General features: G+C 40.2%; 1 pseudogene; it reads right to left on the bottom strand.

Annotated features, from left to right (window-relative positions):
- Positions 1–310: 310 nt before the first annotated feature.
- The window catches only part of LOC130956833 (uncharacterized), a 31402-nt pseudogene continuing 9941 nt past the window's right edge, over positions 311–21771 (bottom strand).

Below are 21771 nucleotides of genomic sequence, written 5' to 3' on the forward strand. Positions count from 1 at the left end.
TTCGTGCACCAAAGGTCAATCCTCGCACGCTACTCATTTTTCGATTTTGATTTTTGAACACGTAAATTATTAAGTTGTGCAAGTAAAAAATGTCTAAAAAATAAGATGTCTACATATATACATGATGAATACTCCAATCGTAGAAAAAAAATGTTTCTAATGAAAATAATTTCTAAAAAAAAAAATTAGAGCGCTAAATATAATTATTTCTAATCTTAATTGTCATCGAATAATCTTGAAATATAACACTAATTATATACACACTTGCACACCATTAATTACTTCATACTTTTTATCTTATGTTACATTATTATATTGATACATTGTTTATGGCTAAGTTGGAGACTTTACTAATAACAAAATCAAACTCATGCAACAAACAAACCAATCCCAATGAAGCTAATAAGAACACTGTGACAGGACCAATCATCCACAGCATCAAAGGAACACTAACACAAAAAAAATCTATTCCCAATTAGAGCCAATGTGAACCCTCTTTCTAGAATTGTTTGTGTGTAATTCCAAGACAAAAATTCTCCATTAGTGTTCATAAGAAAATTTGCATCAATTAAGAACCCTATGGCCAGCTGAATAAGAAGCTAAGAACAAGGCATAGTGATGCTGAGCCATATTTTAGTGTTGATTTTGAACCTAAGAATTTGCTGATGAAGACTGAGTGCCTTGCACTATAGGCATTGTTGGTTAGAGCTGCCAAAGCCATGTTTATTAGAATGGTTATGGAAGCTATGAATATGGCTTCCATCAGAGTGTTTCTCATGCTTTGCACTGTTAGCATGTTCTTCTTATCATCACCCTGTACCAATTAATAACATCATAATTATTATCCCAATCTAATAATCAAAATTTTATTATTATTATTAGGAGTTCAACTCAAGTAACTATGTTTGTTTCTTATAACAAAAAATTTATTTATCTCCAAAAATAATCAAGTGGTTAATTCACTCATCCACTTAAATAAATGCTAAAAGTTCGAATTTTACCTTATGCATGTGCAATTATTCATTGGCCAACGACAAACACTAAATTGAACTAAGATTCGCGACGAATTAATTCTTAATTTGGCGGATTGAAAGTTATCGGGAATAAAAAAATTTATCCAAAAAATTTCATAAAAAAAATTTCTCCAAAATTTTATTCAGACATTTAGTCCTTAAAAAATGTCAACAACTAGTTTTGAAGTAGACTTGAATTAAGTCATTCAATTCAATGTTTATTTTACCAATTAATTTAGTTTTAAACATTGATGGTTATTTTACATTAGGAAAAACCAAATTAATGCGAGAAAAATTTGTGATCGACTAAAATGATGTTCATTTTATATCTACTTCAAACATACATGCAATAATAATTATTGACACACAAATTAATAATAATACCTGGTTTAAGTTGAGACCCCAAGAAGTCCTCCTAAGCTTATTGAGTCCAAAAGTTGTACGTGAAGGTGATGAGCGGATAATTTATACGCTTTTTGGCATTGTTTTTAGGTAGTTTTTAGTAAGTTCAAGCTACTTTTAGGGATGTTTTCATTAGTTTTTATGATAAATTCATATTTCTGGACTTTACTATGAGTTTGTGTGTTTTTCTGTGATTTCAGGTAATTTCTGGCTGAAATTGAGGGACTTGAGCAAAATTCTGATAGGAGGCTGACAAAGGACTGCTGATGCTGTTGGAATCTGACCTCCCTGCACTCGAAATGAATTTTATGGAGCTACCAAACTTCAAATGGCGCGCTCTCAACGGTGTTGGAAAGTAGACATCCAGAGCTTTCCAGCAATATATAATAATCTATACTTTATTTGGGAATTGACGACGTAAACTGGCGCTCAACGCTAGTTCCATGTTGCTGTCTGGAGTAAAACGCCAGAAACACGTCACGACCCGGAGTTGAACGCCCAAAACACGTTACAACTTGGCGTTCAACTCCAAAAGAAGCCTCCGCTCATGGATAGATCAAGCTCAGCCCAAACACACACCAAGTGGGTCCCGGAAGTGAATTTATGCATCAATTACTTACCTTTGTAAACCATAGTAGCTAGTTTAGTATAAATAGAACATTTCACTATTGTATTCAGTGTCTTTTGACCACGTTACATCTTTGGTCTCAATTTTGTTTTATTCTTCATCTTAGGAGGCCATTGATCACGTTTTGGGGGCTGGCCATTCGGCCATGCCTGAACCTTTTACTTATGTATTTTCAACGGTGGAGTTTCTACACACCATTAAGGGTGTGGAGCTCTGCTGTACCTCGAGCTTTAATACAATTACTACTCTTTTCCTATAAATTTCATTTATTCCTGTTCTAAGATATTCCCTGCACTTCAACTTGATGAATGTGATGATCCGTGACACTCATCATCATTCTCACCTATGAACGCGCGTGACTGACAACCACTTCCGTTCTACCTTAGGCCGGGCGCATATCTCTTGGATTCCTTAATCAGAATCTTCGTGGTATAAGATAGAATTGATGGCGGCATTCATGGGAATCCGGAAAGTCTAACCTTGTCTGTGGTATTCCGAGTAGGATTCCGGGATTGAATGACTGTGACGAGCTTCAAACTCCTGAAGGCTGGGCGTTAGTGACAGACGCAAAAGAATCAATTGATTCTATTCCAACCTGATTGAGAACCGACAGATGATTAGCCGTGCTGTGACAGAGCATTTGGACTTTTTTCACTAAAAGGATGGGATGTAGCCATTGACAACGATGATGCCCTACATACAGCTTGCCATGGAAAGGAGTAAGAGGGATTGAAGGAAGAAGTAGAAAAGTAGAAAAAGAAAGGGCACAGTATCTCCATACGCTTATCTGAAATTCCCACTATTAATTTACATAAGTATTTCTATCCCTTTATTTTATTTATCTTTTAAATATCTAATCCAATTACATTTGACTCTACCTGACTGGGATTCACAAGATGACCATAGCTTGCTTCATACCAACAATCTCTGTGGGACCGACCCTTACTCACGTAAGGTTTATTACTTGGACAACCCAGTACACTTGCTGGTTAGTTGAACGGAATTGTGTCCACACATAGTAAAGAGCTATTATCTCGAATTAAATTTCATACAAGTACAAAAAGTACGAATCACAATTTCGTCCACCAAGTTTTTGGTGCCGTTGTCGGGGATTGTTCGAGTTTGGACAACTGACGGTTCATCTTGTTGCTCAGATTAGGAACAAGGAAAAAGGCACTCTTGTTGAAATTGATCCAGAACCTGAAAGGACTCTGAAGAGGAAACTAAGAGAAGCTAAATTACAACAATCCAGAAATAACCTTTCAGAAATTTTCGAACAAGAGAAGGAGATGGCAGCCGAACCCAACAACAATAATGCAAGGAGAATGCTTGGTGACTTCACAAAACCAACGTCCAAATTTGATGGAAGAAGCATCTCCATTCCTGCCATTGGAGTAAACAATTTTGAGCTTAAGTCTCAACTAGTTGCTTTAATGCAACAGAACTGCAAGTTTTATGGACTTCCATCTGAAGATCCTTACCAGTTTTTAACTGAGTTCTTGCAAATTTGTGAGACTGTTAAGACAAATGGAGTAGATCCTGAAGTCTACAAGCTCATGCTTTTCCCTTTTGCTGTAAGAGACAGAGCTAGAACATGGTTGGACTCACAACCTAAAGATAGCCTGGACTCCTGGGATAAGCTGGTCATGGCTTTCTTGGATAAATTCTTTCCTCCTCAAAAGCTGAGCAAGCTTAGAGTGGATGTTCAAACCTTCAAGCAAAAGGATGGTGAATCCCTCTATGAAGCTTGGGAAAGATACAAGCAGCTGACCAAAAGGTGTCCATCTGACATGTTTTCAGAATGGGCCATATTAGATAAATTCTATTATGGTCTATCTGAGTTTTCGAAAATGTCACTGGACCATTCTGCAGGTGGATCCATTCACCTAAAGAAAACACCTGCAGAAGCTCAAGAACTTATCGACATGGTTGCAAATAACCAATTCATGTAAACTTCTGAGAGGAATTCCGTGAATAATGGGACGCCTTAGAGGAAGGGAGTTCTTAAAATTGATGCTCTGAATGCCATATTGGCTCAGAACAAAGTGTTGACTCAGCAAGTCAACATGATTTCTCAAAGTTTGAATGGATGGCAAAATGCATCCAACAGTACTAAAGAGGCAGCTTCTGAAGAAGCTTATGATCCTGAGAACCCTGCAATGGCAGAGGTTAATTACATGGGTGAACCTTATGGAAACACCTATAACTCATCATGGAGAAATCACCCAAATTTCTCATGGAAGGATCAACAAAAGCCTCAACAAAGCTTTAATAATGGTGGAAGAAATAGGCTCAGTAATAACAAGCCTTTTCCATCATCTTCTCACCAACAGACAGAAAATTCTGAACAAAGCCCCTCTAATTTAGCAAACTTAGTCTCTGATCTGTCAAAAGCCACTTTCAGTTTCATGAGTGAAACAAGATCCTCCATCAGAAATCTGGAGGCACAAGTGGGCCAGCTGAGTAAGAAAGTCATTGAAACTCCTCCCAGTATTCTCCCAAGCAATACAGAAGAGAATCCAAAAGGAGAGTGCAAGGCCATTGATGTGATCAATATGGCCGAATGCACAAGGGAGGAGAATGACGAAAATCCTAGTGAGGAGGACCTCCTGGGACGTCTCTCAAGTAAGAAGGAGTTTCCTATTAAGGATCCAAAGGAATCTGAGGCTCATATAGAGACCATAGAGATTCTATTAAATCTCCTTCTGCCATTCATGAGCTCTGAAGACTATTCTTCCTCTGAAGAGGATGAAGATGTGACTGGAGAGCAAGTTGCTCAATATTTAGGAGCTATCATGAAGCTGAATGCCAAGTTGTTTGGTAATGAGACTTGGGAAAGTGAACCTCCCTTACTCATTAGTGAACTAGATACCTGGATTCAGCAAATTTTACCTCAAAAGAGACAAGATCCTGGCAAATTCCTAATACCTTGTACCATAGGCACCATGATCTTTGAAAAAGCTCTATGTGATCTGGGGTCAGGGATAAATCTTATGCCACTCTCTGTAATGGAGAAGCTGGGAATCATTGAGGTACAACCTGCCTTGTTCTCATTACAATTGGCAGACAAGTCATTAAGACAAGCTTATGGATTAGTAGAGGACGTGTTAGGAAAGGTTGAAGGCCTTTACATCCCTACTGGTTTCATAATCTTAGACACTAGGAAGAAAGAGAATGAGTGCATCATCCTTGGAAGACCTTTCCTAGCCACAGCAGGAGCTGTGATAGATGTCAACAGAGGTGAATTAGTCCTTCAATTGAATGGGGACTACCTTGTGTTTAAGGCACATGGCCATCCCTCTGTGACAAAGGAGAGTAAGCATGAAGAGCTTCTCTCAGTACAGAGTCAAACAGAACCCCACAGTCAAACTCTAAGTTTGGTGTTGGGAGACCACAACCAAACACTAAGTTTGGTGTTAAAACCCCATATCCAAACTCTAAGTTTGGTGTTGGGAGTTTTACAACATTGACCTGATCACCTTTGTGGCTCCATGAGAGCCCACTGTCAAGCTATTGACATTAAAGAAGTACTTATTAGGAGGCAACCCAATTTTTATTTATCTAATTTTTATTTTATTTTATTTTATTGTTATTTTGTGTTTTATTAGGTACACGATCATGTGGAGTCACGAAAAAAAATATAAAAATTAAAAACAGAATCAAAAACAGCAAAAGAAAAATCACACCCTGGAGGGAGGACATACTGGCGTTCAACGCCGGTAAAGAGCATCTGGCTGGCGTTCAACGCCAGAACAGAGCAGAATCTGGCGCTAAACGCCAGAAACAAGCAACATCCGGGCGTTTGAACGCCAGGAATGTGCCTTGAGGAAAGCTGGCACTGAACGCCAGTAACAAGCATGGAACTGGCGTTCAACGCCAGAAACATGCTACACATGGGCGTTGAACGCCCAGAGTGTTGATGAGCGGATAATTTGTACGCTTTTTGGCACTGTTTTTAGTATGTTTTTAGTATATTTTAGTTAGTTTTAGTATATTTTTATTAGTTTTTAGTTAAAATTCACTTTTCTGGACTTTACTATGAGTTTGTGTGTTTTTCTGTGATTTCAGGTATTTTCTGGCTGAAATTGAGGGACTTGAGCAAAAATCTGATTCAGAGACTGAAAAGGACTGCAGATGCTGTTGGATTCTGACCTCCCTGCACTCGAAGTGGATTTTCTGGAGCTACAGAAGCCCAATTGGCACGCTCTCAACAGCGTTGGAAAGTAGACATTCTGGGCTTTCCAGAAATATATGATAGTCCATACTTTGCCCAAGATTTGATGGCCCAAACTGGCGTTCAAAGTCACCTTCAGAATTCCCAGCGTTAAACGCCGGAACTGGCACCAAAGTGGGAGTTAAACGCCCAAACTGGCACAAAAGCTGGCGTTTAACTCCAAGAAGAGTCTCTACACAAAAATGCCTCATTGCTCAGCCCAAGCACACACCAAGTGGGCCCGGAAGTGGATTTTTATGTCTTTTACTCATCTTTGTAATTCTTAAGCTACTAGTTCCCTATAAGTAGGACCTTTTACTATTGTATTTTCATCTTGGTTCTTCTGGTTCCCTCTTTGGGGCCGAAGCCAATGATCACTCTTGTTCTTATGTATTTTCAACGGTGGAGTTTCTACACACCATAGATTAGGGTGTGGAGCTCTGCTGTACCTTGAGTATTAATGCAATTACTATTGTTCTTCTATTCAATTCAGCTTGTTCTTGTTCCAAGATATCACTTGTTCTTCAACTTGATGAATGTGATGATCCGTGACACTCATCATCATTCTCACCTATGAACGTGTGCCTGACAACCACCTCGTTCTACCTTAGATTGGGTGGATATCTCTTGGATTCCTGATACACGACGCATGGTTGCTGCTCGCCTGACAACCGAGCGCTCGCCTGACAACCGAGCCATCCATTCCGTGAGATCAGAGTCTTCGTGGCATAAGCTAGAATTGATGGTGACATTCAAGAGAATTCGGAAGGTCTAAACCTTGTCTGTGGTATTCTAAGTAGGATTCAATGATTGAATGACTGTGACGAGCTTCAAACTCGCGATTGTGGGGCGTTAGTGACAGACGCAAAAGAATCACTGGATTCTATTCCGACATGATCGAGAACCGACAGCTGGATAGCCGTGCCGTGACAGGGTGCGTTGAACATTTCCACTGAGAGGATGGGAGGTAGCCACTGACAACGGTGAAACCCTACATACAGCTTGCCATGGAAAGGAGTAAGAAGGATTGGATGAAGACAGTAGGAAAGCAGAGAGACGGAAGGGACAAAGCATCTTCATACGCTTATCTGAAGTTCTCACCAATGAATTGCATAAGTATCTCTATCCTTATCTTTATGTTTTATTCATATATCATCCATAACCATTTGAGTCTGCCTGACTAAGATTTACAAGGTGACCATAGCTTGCTTCATACCAACAATCTCCGTGGGATCGACCCTTACTCGCGTAAGGTTTATTACTTGGACGACCCAATGCACTTGCTGGTTAGTTGTGCGAAGTTGTGTTTATGCCATGGTATTGAGCACCAAGTCTTTGGGGCCAGTACTAGGGATTATTTGAGTTGTGAAAAGTAGTGATCACAATTTCGTGCACCAAGTTTTTGGCGCCGTTGCCGGGGAATGTTTCGAGTATGGACAACTGACGGCTCATCTTGTTGCTTAGATTAGGTATTTTATTTTTTTTCAGAATTTCTTTAATAATGAATTCTAGAGTTTCATGATGATCTGTTGAAGTCTGGATGGCTGTGAAGCCATGTCTAATCTTATTGGACCGAGGTTTCAACCTATCATCACAAGAGCTTGTTGATTTCTATCAATCTTGCTGTTGGAGCAATGATCTGCTGAGGCTTGGCTGGCCATTGACCATGTCTAGTGTTTTGGACCGGAGCTTTCTTTGAAAGCTTGGCTGGCTGTGAAGCCATGTCTAATTCCTGGACTGGAGTCTTAGACTAGCATTGCAATGATTCCTGGAATTCTCATTAAGAATTCTGAAACCTTTATTTTCTTTTTTTTTCATATAATTTTCAAAAAAGCACAAAAAAATTACAAAATCATAAAAACCAAAAAAATATTTTATGTTTCTTGTTTGAGTCTAGTGTCTTATTTTAAGTTTGGTGTCTTGCATGCATTGTTTATTTGATCTTGGATCTATTTTCAAGTCAATAATATAGAGAACTGAAGATTCAGTACATGCAGCAGAGGAATTATACAGAAAAAGTTGGGCGTTCAAAACGCCCAGTAAAGAAGGAAAACTGGCGTTTAAACGCCAGCTAGGATACCTGGCTGGGCGTTTAACGCCCAAAAGGGTAGCATTTTGGGCGTTAAACGCCAAAATGGATACCATTCTGAGCGTTTAACGCCAGGATGGCACAAGAGGGAAGATTCTGTTTTTAATTCAAATTTTTTTCAAGTTTTCAAAATTTTTCAAAATCAAATCTTTTTCAAATCATATATTTTCAATCAAATCTTTTTCAAAATCAATTTCTTTCCATTTTCAAAGATACTTGCTAACAATTAATGATTTGATTGAACATTTCAAGTATGTTGCCTTTTCTGTTGAGAAAGGTTTAATGTTTGAATCATATCTTTTCTTGTTAGGCAAGTCATTAATTTTTAAAATCAAATCTTTTTAAATTGTTTTTCAAATCATATCTTTTTAATCACATCTTTTTCAAAATAGTTTTCAATCATATCTTTTTGATTTCTAATTTCAAAATCTTTTTCAAAAGTCACTTGATTTTTTTTCGAATCTTAGTTTTCGAAAATCAATTACTATTTTTCAAAATGTTTTTAAAATCTTTTACTTAATTTTCGAAAATTTCTTCCCCTCTTCTCACATCCTTCTATTTATGGACTAACACTATTCCTCAATGCACAATTTGAACTCCATCTTTCTTGATAAGTTTGAATTCTCTACTTCTTCCTTCTATTTTTCTTTTCCTCTGACACCTCAAGGAATCTCTATACTGTGACATAGAGGATTCCACATTTTCTTGTTCTCTTCTCTTTCATATAAGCAGGAACAAAGACAAGGGCATTCTTGTTGAAGCTGACCCTGAACCTGAAAGGACCTTAAAGCGAAAGCTAAGAGAAGCTAAGGCACAACTCTCTATAGAGGACCTAACAGAAATCTTCAAACAAGAAGAAAACATGGCAGCCAAAAACAACAGCAATGCCAACAATGCAAGGAAGGTGCTGGGTGACTTTACTGCACCTACTCCTGACTTCTATGGGAGAAGCATCTCTATCCCTGCCATTGGAGCAAACAACTTTGAGCTTAAGCCTCAATTAGTTTCTCTAATGCAACAGAATTGCAAGTTCCATGGACTTCCATTGGAAGATCCTCATCAATTCTTAGCTGAATTCTTGCAAATCTGTGACACTGTCAAGACTAATGGGGTTGACCCTGAGGTCTACAGACTTATGCTATTCCCATTTGCTGTAAGAGACAGAGCTAGGATATGGCTGGATTCACAACCTAAAGAAAGCCTGAACTCTTGGGAAAAGCTAGTCAATGCCTTCTTGGCAAAGTTCTTTCCACCTCAAAAATTGAGTAAGCTTAGAGTGGAAGTCCAAACCTTCAGACAGAAGGAAGGAGAATCCCTCTATGAAGCTTGGGAAAGATACAAACAATTGATCAGAAAGTGTCCCTCTGACATGCTTTCTGAATGGAGCATCATAGGTATCTTCTATGATGGTCTGTCTGAACTGTCCAAGATGTCTTTGGATAGCTCTGCTGGAGGATCTCTTCATCTGAAGAAGACGCCTACAGAAGCTCAAGAACTAATTGAAATGGTTGCAAATAACCAATTCATGTACACTTCTGAAAGGAATCCTGTGAACAATGGGACTAATCAGAAGAAAGGAGTTCTTGAGATTGATACTCTGAATGCCATATTGGCTCAGAATAAAATATTGACTCAGCAAGTCAATTTGATTTCTCAAAGTCTGTCTGGAATGCAAAATGCACCAGGCAGTACTAAGGATGCTTCATCTGAAGAAGAAGCTTATGATCCTGAGAACCCTTCAATGGAAGAGGTGAATTACATGGGGGAACCCTATGGAAACACCTATAATTCTTCATGGAGAAATCATCCAAATCTCTCATGGAAGGATCAACAGAGACCTCAACAAGGTTTCAATAACAATAATGGTGGAAGAAACAGGTTTAGCAATGGCAAGTCGTTTCCATCATCTTCTCAGTAACAGACAGAGAATTCTAAGCAGAACCACTCTGACTTAGCAACCATGGTCTCTGACCTAATCAAAACCACTCAAAGTTTCATGACTGAAACAAGGTCCTCCATTAGGAATTTGGAGGCACAAGTGGGACAGCTGAGCAAGAAAATTACTGAACTCCCTCCTAGTACTCTTCCAAGCAATACAGAAGAGAATCCAAAAGGAGAATGTAAGGCCATCAACATGGCCAAACTTGGAGAGGAGGAAGAGGCAGTGAACGCCACTGAGCAAGGCCTCCATGGACGTCCACTGGCCTCCAATGAGTTCCCTAATGAGGAACCATGGGAATCTGAGGCTCACACTGAGACCATAGAGATTCCATTGGACTTACTTCTGCCATTCATGAGCTCTGATGAGTATTCTTCCTCTGAAGAGGATGAATATGTCACTGAAGAGCAAGTTGCTAAATATCTTGGAGCAATCATGAAGCTAAATGACAAGTTATTTGGTAATGAGACTTGGGAGAACAAACCTCCTTTGCTCACCAAAGAACTGGAAGACTTGTCTAGGCAGAGATTACCTCAAAAGAGACAAGATCCTAGGAAGTTTTCAATACCTTGTACCATAGGCACCATGACCTTTAAGAAGGGTCTGTGTGACTTAGGGTCAAGTGTAAACCTCATGCCTCTCTCTGTAATGGAGAAGCTAGGGATCTTTGAGGTACAAGCTGCAAGAATCTCACTAGAGATGGCAGACAATTCAAGAAAACAAGCTTATGGACTTGTAGAGGATGTTTTGGTAAAGATTGAAGACCATTACATCACTGCTGATTTCATAGTCCTAGAGACTGAGAAGTGCATGGATGAATCCATCATCCTTGGCAGACCCTTCCTAGCCACAGCAAAGGCTGTGATTGATGTTGACAGAGGTGAATTGATCATTCAAGTGAATGAAGAATCCTTTGTGTTTAAGGCCCAAGGATATCCCTCTGTCACCATGGAAAGGAAGCCTGAAGAGCTTCTCTCAAAACAGAGTCAAACAGAGCCCCCACAGTCAAACTCTAAGTTTGGTGTTGGGAGGCCACAACCAAATTCTAAGTTTGGTGTTGAACCCCCACATTCAAACTCTAAGTTTGGTGTTGGGAGGTTCCAACATTGCTCTGAGTATCTGTGAGGCTCATTGAGAGCCCTCTGTCAAGCTACTGACATTAAAGAAGCGCTTGTTGGGAGGCAACCCAATGTTATATTTTATCTATTTTCCTTTGTTATTTTATGTTTTCTATAGGTTGATGATCATGAGAAGTCACAAAATCAATTGAAAAAGTAAAAACAGAATGAAAAACAGAAAGAAAAATAGCACACCCTGGAGGAGAACTTGCTGGCGTCTAAACGCCAGTGAAGCTAGCAAATGGGCGTTTAACGCCCAGTCTGGCACCATTCTGGGCGTTTAACGCCAGAAAAGGGCACCAGACTGGCGTTAAACGCCAGAAAAGGGCAAGAAGCTGGCGTTAAACGCCAGAAATGGGCACCAGCCCGGCGTTTAACGCCAGAATTGGCACAGAAAGGCATTTTTGCACGCCACTTGGTGCAGGGTTGAATTTTCCTTGACACCTCAGGATCTGTGGACCCCACAGGATCTCCACCTACCCCACCACCCTCTTTCTTCTTCTTCACTCATTCACCAATCACCTCTACCACTCTTCTCCAAAAACCCCTCACCTATCAAATCCCACTATTCTCTGCACCACTCACATCCATCCTTCATAAAACCCTACCTACCTCACCATTCAAATTTAAACAACTTTCCCTCCCAAACCCACCCTTACATGACCGAACCCTACCCCTCTCTCCATCCCTATATAAACCCATCTTCACTCCCTCATTTTCACACACCCTAAACACCACTTCTTCCCCTCTGGCCGAACCACAAACAAATCTCCATCTCCTCTATTTCTTCTTCTTCTACTCTCTTCTTTCTTCTTTTGCTCGAGGACGAGCAAACCTTTTAAGTTTGGTGTGGTAAAAGCATTGCTTTTTGTTTTTCCATAACCATTTATGGCATCCAAGGCCGGAGAAACCTCTAGAAAGAGGAAAGTGAAGGCAAAAGCTTCCACCTCCGAGTCATGGGAGATGGAGAGATTCATCTCAAGGGTGCATCAAGACCACTTCTATGAAGTTGTGGCCTTGAAGAAGGTGATCCCCGAGGTCCCTTTCAAACTCAAAAAGAGTGAATATCCGGAGATCCGACATGAAATCCGAAGAAGAGGTTGGGAAGTTCTTACCAACCCCATTCAACAAGTCGGAATCTTAATGGTTCAAGAGTTCTATGCCAATGCATGGATCACCAAGAACCATGATCAAAAAGTGAACCCGGACCCAAAGAATTGGCTTACTATGGTTCGGGGGAAATACTTAGATTTTAGTCCGGAAAATGTAAGGTTGGCATTCAACTTGCCCATGATGTAAGGAGATGAACACCCTTACACTAGAAGGGTCAACTTTGATCAAAGGTTGGACCAAGTCCTCACAGTCATTTGTGAAGAGGGCGCCCAATGGAAGAGAGATTCAAGAGGGAAGCCGGTTCAATTGAGAAGGCATGACCTCAAGCCCGTGGCTAGGGGATGGTTGGAGTTCATCCAACGCTCAAATCATTCCCACTAGCAACCGGTCCGAAGTTGCTATAGACCGGGCCATCATGATCCATAGTATCATGATTGGAGAAGAAGTAGAAGTTCATGAGGTTATAGCCCAAGAACTCTATAAGGTGGCGGACAAGTCCTCTACCTTGGCAAGGTTAGCCTTTCCTCATCTCATTTGTCACCTCTGTTATTCAGTAGGAGTTGACATAGAAGGAGACATCCCCATTGATGAGGACAAGCCCATCACTAGAAAGGATGGAGCAAACAAGAGACCCCTCTCATCATGAAATCCCTGAGATGCCAAGGGATGCACTTTCCTCCACAAGACTATTGGAGAAACTGAACACCTCCCTAGGAGAATTGAGTTCCAACATGGGACAACTAAGGTGGAGCACCAAGAACATTCCATCCTCCTCCATGAAATTAGAGAAGATCAAAGAATCATGAGAGGAGCAACAAAGGCAAGGAAGAGACATTGAGGAGCTCAAGCACTCCATAAGACCTTCAAGAGGAAGAACAAGCCGCCATCACTAAGGTGGACCCGTTCTTTAATCTCCTTGTCCTTCATTTCCCTGTTTTTCGAATTTTTATGCTTATGTTTATCTATGTTTGTGTCTTATGATCATTAGTGTCTTAGTGTCTATGCCTTAAAGTTATGAATGTCCTATGAATCCGTCACCTTTCTTAAATGAAAAATGTCTTAATTGAAAAAGAGAAGAATTGCATGAATTTCCAGATTTTATAACAGATTAATTATTTTGATGTGGTGGCAATACTTTTGTCTTCTGAATGTATGCTTAAACAGTGCATATGTCTTTTGAATTTGTGGTTCATGAATGTTAAAATTGTTGGCTCTTGAAAGAATGATGAAAAAGGAGACATGTTACTGAGGATCTGAAAAATCATAAAAATGATTCTTGAAGCAAGAAAAAGCAGTGAATACAAAAAAAAAAAGAGGAAAAAAAAGAGAAAAAGAAAGAAAAAGAAAGAAATAAAGTTGTGATCCAAGGCAAAAAGAGTGTGCTTAAGAACCCTGGACACCTCTAATTGGGGACTCTAGCAAAGTTGAGTCACAATCTGAAAAGGTTCACCCAATTATGTGTCTGTGGCATGTATGCATCCGGTGGTAATACTGGAAGACAGAGTGCTTTGGGCCACGGCCAAGACTCATAAAGTAGCTGTGTTCAAGAATCATCATACTTAACTAGGAGAATCAATAACACTATCTGGATTCTGAGTTCCTATAGAAGCCAATCATTCTGAATTTCAAAGGATAGAGTGAGATGCCAAAACTGTTCAGAGGCAAAAAGCTAAAAGCCCCGCTCATCTAATTAATACTGATCTTCATAGATGTTTTTGGAATTCATTGTATATTCTCTTCTCTTTATCTTATTTGATTTTCAGTTGCTTGGGGACAAGCAACAATTTAAGTTTGGTGTTGTGATGAGCGGATAATTTGTACGCTTTTTGGCACTGTTTTTAGTATATTTTTTAGTATATTTTAGTTAGTTTTTAGTATATTTTTATTAGTTTTTAGTTAAAATTCACTTTTCTGGACTTTACTATGAGTTTGTGTGTTTTTCTGTGATTTCAGGTATTTTCTGGCTGAAATTGAGGGACTTGAGCAAAAATCTGATTCAGAGACTGAAAAGGACTGCAGATGCTGTTGGATTCTGACCTCCCTGCACTCGAAGTGGATTTTCTGGAGCTACAGAAGCCCAATCGGCGCGCTCTCAACAGCGTTGGAAATTAGACATTCTGGGCTTTCCAGCAATATATGATAGTCCATACTTTGCTCAAGATTTGATGGCCCAAACTGGCGTTCAAAGTCACCTTCAGAATTCCCAGCGTTAAACGCCGGAACTGGCACCAAAGTGGGAGTTAAACGCCCAAACTGGCACAAAAGCTGGCGTTTAAGTTCAAGAAGAGTCTCTACACGAAAATGCCTCATTGCTCAGCCCAAGCACACACCAAGTGGGCCCGGAAGTGGATTTTTATGTCTTTTACTCATATTTGTAATTCTTAAGCTACTAGTTCCCCTATAAGTAGGACCTTTTACTATTGTATTTTCATCTTGGTTCTTCTGGTTCCCTCTTTGGGGCCGAAGCCAATGATCACTCTTGTTCTTATGTATTTTCAACGGTGGAGTTTCTACACACCATAGATTAACGTGTGGAGCTCTGCTGTACCTCGAGTATTAATGCAATTACTATTGTTCTTCTATTCAATTCAGCTTGTTCTTGTTCCAAGATATCACTTGTTCTTCAACTTGATGAATGTGATAATCTGTGACACTCATCATCATTCTCACCTATGAACGTGTGCCTGACAACCACCTCGTTCTACCTTAGATTGGGTGGATATCTCTTGGATTCCTGATACACGACGCATGGTTGCTGCTCGCCTGACAACCGAGCCATCCATTCCGTGAGATCAGAGTCTTCGTGGCATAAGCTAGAATTGATGGTGACATTCAAGAGAATTCGGAAGGTCTAAACCTTGTCTGTGGTATTCTGAGTAGGATTCAATGATTGAATGACTGTGACGAGCTTCAAACTCGCGATTGTGGGGCGTTAGTGACAGACGCAAAAGAATCACTGGATTCTATTCGGACATGATCGAGAACCGACAGCTGGATTGCCGTGCCGTGACAGGGTGCGTTGAACATTTCCACTGAGAGGACGGGAGGTAGCCACTGACAACGGTGAAACCCTACATACAGCTTGCCATGGAAAGGAGTAAGAAGGATTGGATGAAGACAGTAGGAAAGCAGAGAGACGGAAGGGACAAAGCATCTTCATACGCTTATCTGAAGTTCTCACCAATGAATTGCATAAGTATCTCTATCCTTATCTTTATGTTTTATTCATATATCATCCATAACCATTTGAGTCTGCCTGACTAAGATTTACAAGGTGACCATAGCTTGCTTCATACCAACAATCTCCGTGGGATCGACCCTTACTCGCGTAAGGTTTATTACTTGGACGACCCAGTGCACTTGCTGGTTAGTTGTGCGAAGTTGTGTTTATGCCATGGTATTGAGCACCAAGTCTTTGGGGCCAGTACTAGAGATTATTTGAGTTGTGAAAAGTAGTGATCACAATTTCGTGCACCAAGTGTGCATCATCTCGGCGTTTAAACGCCAGAATGGTGTGCAAAGGCATTTTACATGCCTAATTGGTGCAGGGATGTAAATCCTTGACACCTCAGGATCTGTGGACCCACAGGATCATCTCAAGATCTGTGGATCCCACAAGATCCCCACCTAACATATTCCCACCTTACCTCCTAATCCTATAACACTCTTTCCCAAAACACACTTCCCAACAACTTCAATCTCTCTTTCCAATTACCCCCTTCACCACTCACATCCATCCACTCTTCCCCATAAACCCCACCCACCTTCAAAATTCAAAAACACTTTCCCACCCAAACCCACCCTAAATGACCGAAACTACACCCTCTCCCCTCCCTATATATACCCTTCCATTCTACTTCATTTTCACACAACACAAACCCCCTCTTCTACACCTTGGCCGAAACACCTTCCCTCACTCTCCTCCATATTCTCTTCTTCTACTTCTTCTCTTCTTTCTTCTCTTGCTCGAGGGCGAGCAATATTTTAAGTTTGGTGTGGTCAAAGCATAATCTTTTTGTGTTTCCATTACCATCAATGGCACCTAAGGCCGGAGAATCCTCTAGAAAAGGAAAAGGGAAGACAAAAGCTTCCACCTCCGAGTCATGGGAGATGGAAAGATTCATCTCCAAAAGCCATCAAGACCACTTCTATGATGTTGTAGCAAAGAAGAGGGTGATCCCTGAGGTCCCTTTCAAGCTCAAGAAAAATGAGTATCCAGAGATCCGACATGAGATCCGAAGAAGAGGTTGGGAAGTCCTAACCAACCCCATGCAACAAGTCAGAATCTTAATGGTTCAAGAATTCTATGCCAATGCATGGATCACTAAGAACCATGATCAAAGTATGAACCCGAGTCCAAAGAATTATCTCACAATGGTTCGGGGGAAATACTTAGATTTTAGTCCGAAAAATGTGAGGTTGGCATTCCACTTGCCCATGATGCAAGGAGATGAACGCCCCTACACTAGAAGGGTCAACTTTGATCAAAGGTTGGACCAAGTCCTCATGGACATATGTGTGAAAGGAGCTCAATGGAAAAGAGACTCCAAAGGCAAGCCAGTTCAACTGAGAAGACTGGACCTCAAGCCTGTAGCTAGAGGATGGTTGGAGTTCATTCAACGCTCCATCATTCCCACTAGCAACCGATCTGAAGTTACTGTGGATTGGGCCATCATGATTCATAGCATCATGATTGGAGAGGAAGTAGAAGTTCATGAAGTCATCTCCAATGAAATCTACAAAATAGCCGATAAGTCCTCCAACACGGCAAGGCTAGCTTTTCCTCATCTTATTTGCCATCTATGTTACTCAGCTGGAGTTATCATAGAAGGAGACATCCTCATTGAAGAGGATAAGCCCATCACCAAGAAGAGGATGGAGCAAGCAAGAGAGACCCTCCACGGATATCAAGAGATGCATGAGGAAGCTCATCATCAAGAAATCCCTGAGATGCCTCAAGGGATGCACTTTCCTCCCAACAACTATTGGGAACAACTCAACACTTCCTTAGAAGATTTGAGCTACAATGTGGAACAATTAAGGGTGGAACATCATGAGCACTCCATCATTCTTCATGAAATAAGAGAAGATCAAAGAGCAATGAGGGAGGAGCAACAAAGGCAAAGAAAGGACATAGAAGAGCTTAAGGACATTGTTGGTCCTTCAAGAAGAAGACGCCACTAAGGTGGATTCATTCCTTGTTCTTATTTCTTTCTGCTTTTCGGTTTTTATGTTGTGTTCATTTATGTTTTGTGTCTCTACTTCATGATCATTAGTGTTTAGTAACTATGTCTTAAAGTTATGAATAATTTCATTAATCCTTCACCTTTCTTAAATGAAAAATGTTTTTAATTCAAAAGAACAAGAAGTACATGAATTTTGAATTTATCCTTGAATTTAGTTTAATTATATTGATGTGGTGACAATACTTTTTGTTTTCTGAATGAATGCTTGAACAGTGCATAATTTTGATCTTGTTGTTTATGAATGTTAAAACTGTCGGCTCTTGAAAGAATGATGAACAAAGAGAAATATTATTGACAATCTGAAAAATCATGAAATTGATTATTGAAGCAAGAAAAAGCAGTGAAAAAGCAAAACCTTGTGAAAAAAAAATAGAAAGAAAAAGAAAGCAAGCAGAAAAAGCCAATAGCCCTTAAAACCAAAAGGCAAGGGTAAAAAGGATCCAAGGCTTTGAGCATCAATGGATAGGAGGGCCCAAGGAAATAAAATCCAGGCCTAAGCGGCTAAATCAAAGCTGTCCCTAACCATGTGCTTGTGGCATGCAGGTCCAAGTGAAAAGCTTGAGACTGAGTGGTTAAAGTCGTGATCCAAAGCAAAAAAAGTGTGCTTAAGAGCTATGGACACCTCTAACTGGGGACTCTAGCAAAGCTGAGTCACAATCTGAAAAGGTTCACCCAGTCATGTGTCTGTGGCATTTATGTATCCAGGGGTAACACTGGAAAACAAAGTGCTTAGGGCCACGGCCAATACTCATAAAAGTGGCTGTGTTCAAGAATCAACATACTTAACTAGGAAAGTCAATAACACTATCCGAAATTCTAAGTTCCTAGATAAGCCAATCATTCTGAACTTCAAAGGAAAAAGTGAGATGCCAACACTGTTCAGAAGCAAAAAGCTACAAGTCCCGCTCATCTAATTAGAATTAATATTCATTGATATTTTGGAATTTATAGTACTTTCTCTTCTTTTTATCCTATTTGATTTTCAGTTGCTTGGGGACAAGCAACAATTTATGTTTGGTGTTGTGATAAGCGGATAATTTATACGTTTTTTGGCATTACTTTTAGGTAGTTTTTAGTAAGTTCAAGCTACTTTTAGGGATGTTTTCATTAGTTTTTATGATAAATTCACATTTCTGGACTTTACTATGAGTTTGTGTGTTTTTCTGTGATTTCAGGTAATTTCTGGCTGAAATTGAGGGACTTGAGCAAAACTCTGATAGGAGGCTGACAAAGGACTGTTTATGCTGTTGGAATCTGACCTCCCTGCACTCGAAATAGATTTTCTGGAGCTACAGAACTCCAAATGGCGCGCTCTTAATGGCGTTGGAAATTAGACATCCAGAGCTTTCCAGCAATATATAATAGTCCATACTTTATTCGGGAATTGATGACGTAAACTGGCGCTCAACGCCAGTTCCATGTTGCTGTCTGGAGTAAAACGCCAGAAACACGTCACGACCCGGAGTTGAACGCCCAAAACACGTTACAACTTGGCGTTCAAATCTAAAAGAAGCCTCAGCTCGTGGATAGATCAAGTTCAGCCCAAACACATACCAAGTGGGCCCCGGAAGTGAATTTATGCATCAATTACTTACCTCTGTAAACCCTAGTAGCTAGTTTAGTACAAATAGAACATTTCACTATTGTATTCAGTGTCTTTTGATCACATTACATCTTTGGTCTTAGTTTTGTTTTATTCTTCATCTTAGGAGGCCATTGATCACGTTTTGGGGGCTGGCCATTCGGCCATGCCTGAACCTTTTACTTATGTATTTTCAACGGTGGAGTTTCTACACACCATAGATTAAGGGTGTGGAGCTCTGCTGTACCTCGAGCTTTAATACAATTACTACTCTTTTCCTATAAATTTCATTTATTCCTGTTCTAAGATATTCGTTGCACTTCAACTTGATGAATGTGATGATCTGTGACACTCATCATCATTCTCACCTATGAACGCACGTGACTGACAACCACTTCCATTCTACATTAGGCTGGGCGCATATCTCTTGGATTCCTTAATCAGAATCTTCGTGGTATGAGCTAGAATTGATGGCGGCATTCATGGGAATCCGGAAAGTCTAACCTTGTCTGTGGTATTCCAAGTAGGATTCCGAGATTGAATGACTGTGACGAGCTTCAAACTCCTGAAGGCTGGGCGTTAGTGACAGACGCAAAAGAATCAAGGGATTCTATTCCAACCTGATTGAGAACCGACAGATGATTAGCCGTGCTGTGACAGAGCATTTGGACCTTTTTCACTGAGAGGATGGGATGTAGCCATTGACAACGGTGATGCCCTACATATAGCTTGCCATGGAAAGGAGTAAGAGGGATTGAAGGAAGAAGTAGGAAAGTAGAAAAAGAAAGGGCACAGTATCTCCATACGCTTATCTGAAATTCCCACTATTAATTTACATAAGTATTTCTATCCCTTTATTTTATTTATCTTTTAAATATCTAATCCAATTACATTTGACTCTATGATGAGCGGATATTTTATACGCCTTTTAGGGGTAATTTCATGTAGATTTTAGTATGTTTTAATTAGTTTTTAATAGAATTTTATTAGTTTTTAAGCAAAAATCATATTTCTAGACTTTACTATGAGTGTGTGTATTTTTCTGTGATTTCAGGTATTTTCTGACTGAAATTGAGCAAGCTGAGCAAAAATCTGAGTTAGGCTGAAAAAGGACTGCTGATGCTGTTGGATCCTGACCTCCCTGCACTCGAAATAGATTTTCTGGAGCTACAGGAGTCCAATTGGCGCGCTCTCAACGGCGTTGGAAAGTAGACATCCAGGGCTTTCCAGCAATATATAATAGTCCATACTTTGCGCGAAGATAGACGACGTAACTTGGCGTTGAACGCCAAGTTCATGCTGCTGTCTGGAGTTAAACGCCAGAAAAATGTCATGATCCGGAGTTGAACGCCCAAAACACGTCATAACCTGGAGTTTAACGCCAAGAAAGGCCTCTACTCGTGGATAGCTTTAGTCTCAGCCCCAGCACACACCAAGTGGGCCCCAGAAGTGGATTTCTGCACCAATTATCTTTGTTTACTCATTTTCTGTAAACCTAGGTTACTAGTTTACTATTTAAACAACTTTTAGAGACTTATCTTGGACCTCATGACATTTTCAGATCTGAATTACATACTTTTTGACGGCATGAGTCTCTAAACTCCATTGTTGGGGGTGAGGAGCTCTGCAGCGTCTCGATGAATTAATACAATTCCGTTATTTTCCATTCAAACACGCTTGTTCTTATCTAAGATGTTCATTCGCGCTTAATTATGGAGAAGGTGATGATTCGTGACACTCATCACCTTCCCCAATCCATGAACGTGTGCCTGACAACCACCTCCGTTCTACATCAGACTGAATGAGTATCTCTTAGATTCATTACGCAGAATCTTCGTGGTATAAGCCGGATTGATGGCGGCATTCATGAGAATCCGGAAAGTCTAAACCTTGTCTGTGGTATTTCGAGTAGGATTCTGGGATTGAATGACTGTGATGAGCTTCAAACTCCTGAAGGCTGGGCGTTAGTGACAGACGCAAAAGAATCAATGGATTCTATTCCAACCTGATTGAGAACCGACAGATGATTAGCCGTGCTGTGACAGAGCATAGGAACGTTTTCACTGAGAGGATGGGAGGTAGCCATTGACAACGGTGACACCCTACATAGAGCTTGCCATGGAAGGAACCTTGCGTGTGGGAAGAGGATTTCAAGGAAAAGTAGAAATTCAAAGGACAAAGCATCTCCAAAACTCCAACATGTTTCTCATTACTGCACAACAAGTAACACTGTTATTCTCTTTTATTTTTATAATCAAATCTGGTAATTTCACTTTTAATCCTATTGGCCTCCTGACTAAGATCAATAAAATAAACATTGATTGCTTCAAGCCAATAATCTCCGTGGAATCGACCCTTACTCACGTAAGGTATTACTTGGACGACCCAGTGCACTTGCTGGTTAGTTGTGCGAATCACAAATTCGTGC

Source organism: Arachis stenosperma, chromosome 10, assembly GCF_014773155.1.
Source record: "Arachis stenosperma cultivar V10309 chromosome 10, arast.V10309.gnm1.PFL2, whole genome shotgun sequence".
In the NCBI taxonomy this organism is placed as follows: domain Eukaryota; kingdom Viridiplantae; phylum Streptophyta; class Magnoliopsida; order Fabales; family Fabaceae; genus Arachis; species Arachis stenosperma.